This window comes from Montipora capricornis, chromosome 11 (assembly GCF_036669925.1).
Source record: "Montipora capricornis isolate CH-2021 chromosome 11, ASM3666992v2, whole genome shotgun sequence".
Taxonomy (NCBI): Eukaryota; Metazoa; Cnidaria; class Anthozoa; order Scleractinia; family Acroporidae; genus Montipora; species Montipora capricornis.
In genome coordinates, this window is record NC_090893.1 from 17,546,184 (window position 1) to 17,553,683 (window position 7,500).

Below are 7,500 nucleotides of genomic sequence, written 5' to 3' on the forward strand. Positions count from 1 at the left end.
GTGAAAGAAAGGGGGGTGGATAGAGGTGATGGAGACGATGATGGAGGGGTAGGAAAATAAAAGAAAAGAAAGAAATAACATATTCTTTTTTAGACCCCCTAAAAACCACGCCCCTGTTTTTTAACTACACCCCAAAAGAGGAAAATCCCTTTTTTAGACAGTTGATAAAAATAAACAAGTACAATTAAAATTGTACCAGTTCAATATATTTTGTACCAGTTCAGAAAAAATTGTACCAAAGGAACAAATTGTACTACAACATATATAGTAACAACACATGCTATTCATAAGCCAATCTAGATTTGCCTCAATTAGCTTAACCCTGACCACTTGAGAGTGAAGTGAACTTTGAATTCTTCATTCATCCAAAAGGGAAATTTGAATTATATATGGATCACGAGTGCATGGAAAGATGTGTCTTCTACATGAACAATGGCAGTGATCTTTTTCACCATAACTTAGAGATAACATAACACAACACAAGTTATACATAATTAGAGCTTGTTGTCATTGCATGGGTCATCTACAAAATTACAAGAATTTAAGTAATGATGAGCGACTTACCACTGTTTTTCCAAACAGATGCTTTTTCATGTGATGTCAAGCGACAGCTTCGTCAATGGCAAGAACTCTGCAATGGTGATTTGATGCAATTAAATAAACTACTCGCACCAAACTCAGAAGATACAGTATTTACTAATCAGTTTTGATTAACCTTTGTGGCTGCTATACAGACACAACCCATGTTAATGCATGCACTTGCTATCTCGTGTATTCCATCAAGGCAAGTGTTGTAACTCAGCAGAATTCCAATCAAGACTTTACCTTACATTAACTCTCTCTTAATTCTTAAATCACCTTGCAATGTTCCTTGTATGAATAATGAATCCACCCGCAAATATATTAAGTGTAAGCAATACAGGAAAACTGTTTGCATGCCTGCGTCACTCACAACTGACTTTACAAAATAAAGATACCCGATAAAAGGAATACCAATGGCTAGTTGTAAAACATGAAATGAGGAATGCCCAGGGTAATAGGAACGGGGACCGGGGACAAGGAAACAGGGAAGCTCTAAAATAGGAAATCTCTAAAAGGGGGAATTACTAAAATGGGGAATCTCTAAAAGGGGGAATTACTAAAAAAGGAAATCTCTAAAAGGGGGAATTACTAAAATGGGGAATCTCTAAAAGCGGAAATAACTAAAATAGGGAATCTCTAAATGGGGGAATTACTAAAATAGGGAAATCTTTAAAATAGGGAATCTATAAAAGGAGGAATCTCTAAAAGGGGGAATTGCTAAAATGGGGAATCTTTAAAATAGGGAATCTCTAAAAGAGGGAATTACAAAAAGGGGGAATCTCTAAAAGGGGAAATTACTAAAATGGGGAATCTCTAAAAGAGGGAATTACAAAAATGGGAAATCTCTGAAAGAGGGAATTACTAAAACAGGGAATCTCTTAAAGGGGAAATTACAAAAATGGAGAATCTCTAAAAGAGGGAATCTCTTAAAGGGGAAATTACAAATGGGGAATCTCTAAAAGAGGGAATCTCTAAAAGAGGGAATCTCTTAAAGGGAGAATTACTAAAATGGGGAATCTCAAATACATGTAGGTAATCTCTTAAAGGGGGAATTACTAAAACAGGGACTCCCTAAAAGGGGGAATTACTAATTAAAAATGGGCAGTCTCTAAAAAGGGGGATCCCTAACATCTTTTTAACTCCTAAGAAAGTGTGACAGTCATCAATCACTGGGCAGGAAATGGCTTTCAAATAGCGCTGCATCAAAACATTAGCAGCTGGCAACTTCTTACTGCGATAGCAAGTCTCTCATACAGTATATTTATTTAATATATGTATCCATAGATGCATCAGTGAAGGTTGTAAACACGCCTTAGACCTTACGATCGGCTCACTTGGCGTTCTTTCTCCACCTCTAGCGGTATATATAATGAAAGAGGAGGCTCTGCAGAGGACAACATCACAGGCAATTTTGCTTCAACTTGAAAGAAAGTCATTGTAAAAAAAAACAACAAATTTCTTAGGTCACTGACGGATGTAGCGTCCCTTTACATGTCCGTTTCAAGGGATTCATATTAGTCGGCCTTCATGAGCTAACAGATCAGCCTTGCAAATTAGCAATGTATAATTCTTTGCAATGAACACCGCTCCCCTTTTTGCTGTGTTAAACATAGTCAATTTTTACATCCACCATCCACAGGCATCTTATGAGGTAGGGCAACAAATAAATTAATTGCCTGTCTGCAAATAGAATTGGTGGGAAAACATGATGGTGTTTACATTTCTTGGATGCATGCATACAAAAAAAGCCATTCACACAACAGTAGTGTACAACTAAATTCAATAGTAATGACAATATGTAGAATCCAAAGCATCTTTGTGTTATATTGTTGGCTTTTCGAGTCATTTCCTTAATTTTAATTCCATGGTACTCAAGTTGATGGATACCTCATCATTCCCTTGCACACAAACACATAAAGGGGAAATCTGAGCAGTGCATGACGAAAAGTATGAAAGACCAATTAAAGAAATACTAAATTCTCCCAAAGATGTTGGACATGCCGGGAAAACCATAAAAAAATATATTTTCGCGACAGGCAATGTTTTGTCTTTTCTTAGCCGAGTTGACATTAAGTAAACATGGCTGACTTTCAGTTTCCCTTGGCTTTTGGATTTGCTAGTTTGCCCAAGTTTCAGTGGGAAGACCTAGTCAGCCAAGAAGTGATAGGTCAAGGGACCTTTGGAGCTGCCCGCAGAAAATGTTATTGTAAAAAAGTTGTTAAGTACAGCTCAGGATTTTACAGCAATGTTCATCAAGGAGGCCAAGATTTTAAAGGATTTACACCAAAACAAACATTGTTTCATGTTAACAGTGCGTTGTCAAATTCCGCTCATGGCTGATATCCCACAGTGCAACCAAATGTCAAAAATAAGATTATTCTTTCGCTTCTTCTTTTGCTCGAATGGTGAATTGTTAAAGGTGGTTTATATAGAAGGACTCACTTCTCTACTCCTCTCACGTTGTACGTTTTTTCAAAATGTAATGAGCACGGTTTTCTGACTTTACAGCCATTAACTTGTCTTCCAGTTTCTGTTCCAGCTTTACAACTTTCACATTGCATGTTCCCTTCATATGTATGTTTCGTCCGCAGTTTTACGATAGAAACAGTACTTCGTTGATATTTTAATAGCAGGCATTTCTGTGTGAATTGTACCGACAGTCAACAATTGCACTGTTAATTAAAATGGATGCTTGTCATTAAAATCAACCAATCAGACCTCTCTTAATTTTCGCGGTCTCGGAGATTCCCCTTTTTAGAGATTCCCCCTTTTAGAGATTCCCCATTTTAGGAATTCCCACTTTTAGAGATTCCCCCTTTCAGAGATTCCCCATTTTAGAGATTCCCCACTGAAGCAGTGTTCCAGATAAGAGTCAATAACCCAACAAAGAAGGCTTCCTGACTTGACAGATGAAATTTAAATATTCAGTTAAATATTACAACAAAATGTCTGGGTGACCCGTCAAATGGTATAAATAATCCCCCAATTGAAAAATTTAACTGGAACTCTGTTTAGAGATTCCCCCTTTTAGGGATTCCCTCTTTTACAGATTCCCCCTTTTAGAAATTTCCCCTTTTAGAGATTTCCCCTTTAAGAGATTCCCTCGTAATTTTTAGTAAGTCCCCATTTTAGAGATTCCCCCTTTTAGACAGTCCATATTTTAGTAATTCCCCCTTTTAGGAGATTCCCTATTTTAGTAATTCTCTCTTTTAGAGATTCCCTATTTTAGTAAGTCCCCCTTTGAGAGATTCCTCATTTTAGTAATTCCCCCTTTTAGAGACTCTCTATTTTAGAGATTCTCCGTTCTATATTTCCCATTCCCTGCTCTCATTCTCCAATTCCCCATTCCCTGTTTTAGAACTAGCCAAGTACCAGCATACTTGCTAGCTTTCACCAAAAGTTCTGAGAAAATAACAGGAAGGGAGTAAAAAGTAAGCTTAATCAAAACTGGTTGATTACGCTTAAATTACACGTAGTTGTTCTTGTTCATTAAGAAATGGTTATCAATGAGCAACTTACCACTGTCGCTCCAAATGGATGCAGAATGCCGCCAGGTCAAGCAATAGCTTCGTCAACGAAAAGAAATGAGTCTGCAATTACGATTTGATGTGGTTATGACATTATCTAGTATCACGATAAAACGATCATGTTTAATATGTAGAGGGTTTATCCTTACACATAACTCAAAGTAACTTCAAATTCGACGATCAAATTCTGTAACTTTATGAGAGAGTTTAACATGGATCAATGATGTTTCAGTTCTGTCGCAAAGCGAGACATAAGACTTACTTATGCATGTACAATTAGTCTACTAGCTGCTTGGTTGGACTTACGTACATGTAGTTTTCCAGAGCAAAACGTGTTTTGGTATCCTTTCAAACTTCCAATCTGTTCTTACTTGCCTTATCTATCACAAATGACGGACAACTGAGAAAACAGAAACCAAAACGTCTGTGTTGCGATAAACTGCTGAGAGGATATGCTGAGAGGCACTTCCCACAATAATCCGAGAATAAGAGAGACCCTGGGAAAGAGGTAGGAAGGTATGTCATGTGGGTACACATGATTTGGGTGACCCTACAGTCAGTATTTAATGGATGAATTATAGAACGGAATGGAGGAATTGCAGAATACACGGAATATTCTAAAATACGGAATACATGAAATATTCTAAAACACGGAAAATATTGAATATTTTGAAACGCAGAATATACGGAATATTCTAAAACGCGGGATGAGAGGAAAGTATCTTAAGAAAGGATTTAAATAATACATTTTTTTTGCCCGTGAGTAGTCTGCATAGGATAACGAACTTCGCATGATAATTTTACATTTCCTCACGACATGTCCTCGCGGGATGTTCTCATACCTTCGTCGAGTTTGGGCGTCATCTTTCGAAAATTCACCGAGAGAGGCGATCCTGAAATCCATAATAATGCTTTCTCAGCATGATTGGTGCAAGAAATCAGATCAAAGGAATTCGAAGCATTTGAGTCTATTCAGATCTACCAATCGGCCCTATGTGCGCTAACAACCTCTAACGGTTGATCATCAATTGCTAAGGGGGCTAACTGGGGTTTTTCCTTGAAGAAACACAATCGCAACTCCTTGCATTTCTTAGCGTTAAGACGCATCCAGTTGCCAGAGGCCCAGCTGTTTATATAGTCGAGTGTAGCCCGGGAGAATGATAAGCTACCCTTACTAAGGTTCCCTGCTTTAACGGGAAGCCATTTCGAAAGTGTCTGATTTAACTTAACGCGTTGTTTTCTATCAGATAGAAAGTTGATGATCCAAGGGATCAGACAAAGTCTGTCGTTAAGGTTAATAAGCTTTTGGACAAGGATGTTATAACCTATACGGTCAAAAGCTTTTGAAAAGTCCAAAAAGCAGACAGATATTCATTAGAACTGTCTAGTTGTAAAAGCCAATTATGGACCATATCTAACAGACAGTATGATGTGGATGTACCTTTTAGGCAACCAAACTGCATAGGGTCAATCTTACCCCTGACATCCTCAATCAACAATGAAACCACAAAGTCTTCTAAAACTTGGAAAGGCAGGGTGTAAGTGAGATTGGGCTCACATGTGGGCTTTGTGATATTAGGGACTGGGATGCTATTAAGTTCCTTCCACGAGATTACCACAACCCCAGACGACAAAGATACATTCAAAATAGTAGCAGCTGGAGTTGCTAATTCAAAAGCAAACTCTTTAAAAATTCTGCTAGGAATATTATCGGGCGCATGTGCTTTATGGGGCTGAATTGCAGTAAGTTTTTTTACATACTTCGTAAGATTGTACAATAGGTAACGTATCGCCCGTGGGCAGGAAAGCTGGAAGCAAAGACAAATCAAGCGGGGGATGTCCGAATTTAAAGATGTAAAGAACTTATTAAGCGCGTTGGCTAATTCAAAATCAGATGGATGGACTTCTCAGATCTACCAGACATCGTATTAACTATCCCCCACCACGTAAGGCAGTTATATTTTTTCAGATCTTGTACTTTGGTTTGGTAAAAAGATCGTTTGCGTTCAGCGATCATCTGCTGGACTTTGTTACGTAGAGATTTCCATAGAGGAGTGTTCTGTGAATGGAAAGCTTTTTGACCTTCTCTGATGAGCATTTTAATTGATGAAGTTATCCATGGCTTATCTGAATGGTGGAATTTTATAGACTTTAAGGGGAAAAGCGATCTAAACCATATGTGATAAATTCCACTCCTACTCAAAGCTCCAGACCTCCCTTGTCATTACAACAATGTATTCACGCGCCCTGCTAAAGGTAACATACGCATGTGCGTAAACTTTCTTTCATCTCGAATTTAGAGAAATTACTAGCTCTAATATCTTCCAGACATTACATTCACCGCTTAAATACATGGCCCATACGGATAAAAAACTAAATATGATATATTTAAAAAAGCAGCTATACAAATTGCGGCCTGGATTCTCGTTTTAAAACCTGTTAACTCAGTCAGTGCGGAAAAAATCAGGTAGCGCATTCCATAATTTAGCTGATACTGAAGAAAGAAAAAGAATTAAGACCATAACTGGTTGTTGTAGGTTTATTGAGGGACGGAATGTAATTTCCATGAACATCATGAGAAGAAGACTGGAGAGAAAACTCGGTTGTTTTTCATATGCAGTAGCAGGCAAATCCTTCAAAAACAGACTTTTATACTATTAATATGAAGAAATTTTGAATGCGCTTATTGCATAGAGATCATATACGTTATAAGAGTTTGCATTGAGTAATCTGCAAATGTAAATCTAAGTATTCTCTTATTTACAGTATACCGTTCTTTTGACAAGAACGACTGACGAAAGGCCCGTTTTTGCCACAAAAATAACAGCAAAAAAAGCACTACTTTGTCACGAAATTTCTATAACGAAAATTTGTTCAGAATCCAAACGTCCACATTAATAGCACACAGGGCTACTCCTTAGTATCTGGCTAGAAGTGTTCTTCTCCCTTTTTCCTCTGGTTGCGCTTCAGCCATTTGATGAGCACCAGTCTCTTGCTTCTCAAGTTGCCTCGTTCATGCAAAAAAGAATTCTGGGTAATTCTGCCATTCCATGACAAGGGAAGACCCCCGGTTGTCATTTCATAGATTTTTTACAAGTGTGGAGTCATCTAGTCCTACCAGCAAACTACAGCCTCGATTGACGTTTTTAGCTTTCAAAACTTGCCCAATTATATCGCGGTAGGTCCTGGATTCGTGCACAGAAAGGCCAGAGAGACAACTTCACTCATGAACCGCCATGTTTACAACTGCGTAGAGAAGCCTGAAAAATTGAGGACCTCAACGGGGTTTGATCCCGTGACCTCGCGATTCCGGTGCGACGCTCTAACCAACCTGAGCTATGAAGCCACTGACGTTGGGAGATGGTCATTTGTGTGTACTAATGGTCCCGTG

The 7,500-nt window shown here is 38.3% G+C and overlaps 1 protein-coding gene across 3 annotated transcripts in view; it reads right to left on the reverse strand.

Annotated features, from left to right (window-relative positions):
* The window catches only part of LOC138024324 (tetratricopeptide repeat protein 28-like), a 39,685-nt gene extending 35,103 nt beyond the window's left edge, over nt 1-4,582 (reverse strand). For 2 of the 3 annotated variants that reach the window (XM_068871484.1, XM_068871485.1), the window contains exons 1-3: nt 4,420-4,576; nt 4,102-4,172; nt 565-631 (exon numbers count right to left, since the gene is read on the reverse strand). The gene's annotated coding sequence lies outside the window, so the exon portion shown is untranslated. Of the gene's footprint in view, nt 1-564; nt 632-4,101; nt 4,173-4,419 lie in introns of all 3 variants that reach the window. The other variant, XM_068871486.1, reaches the window with a different exon arrangement.
* Between the last annotated feature and the right edge of the window lie 2,918 nt (nt 4,583-7,500).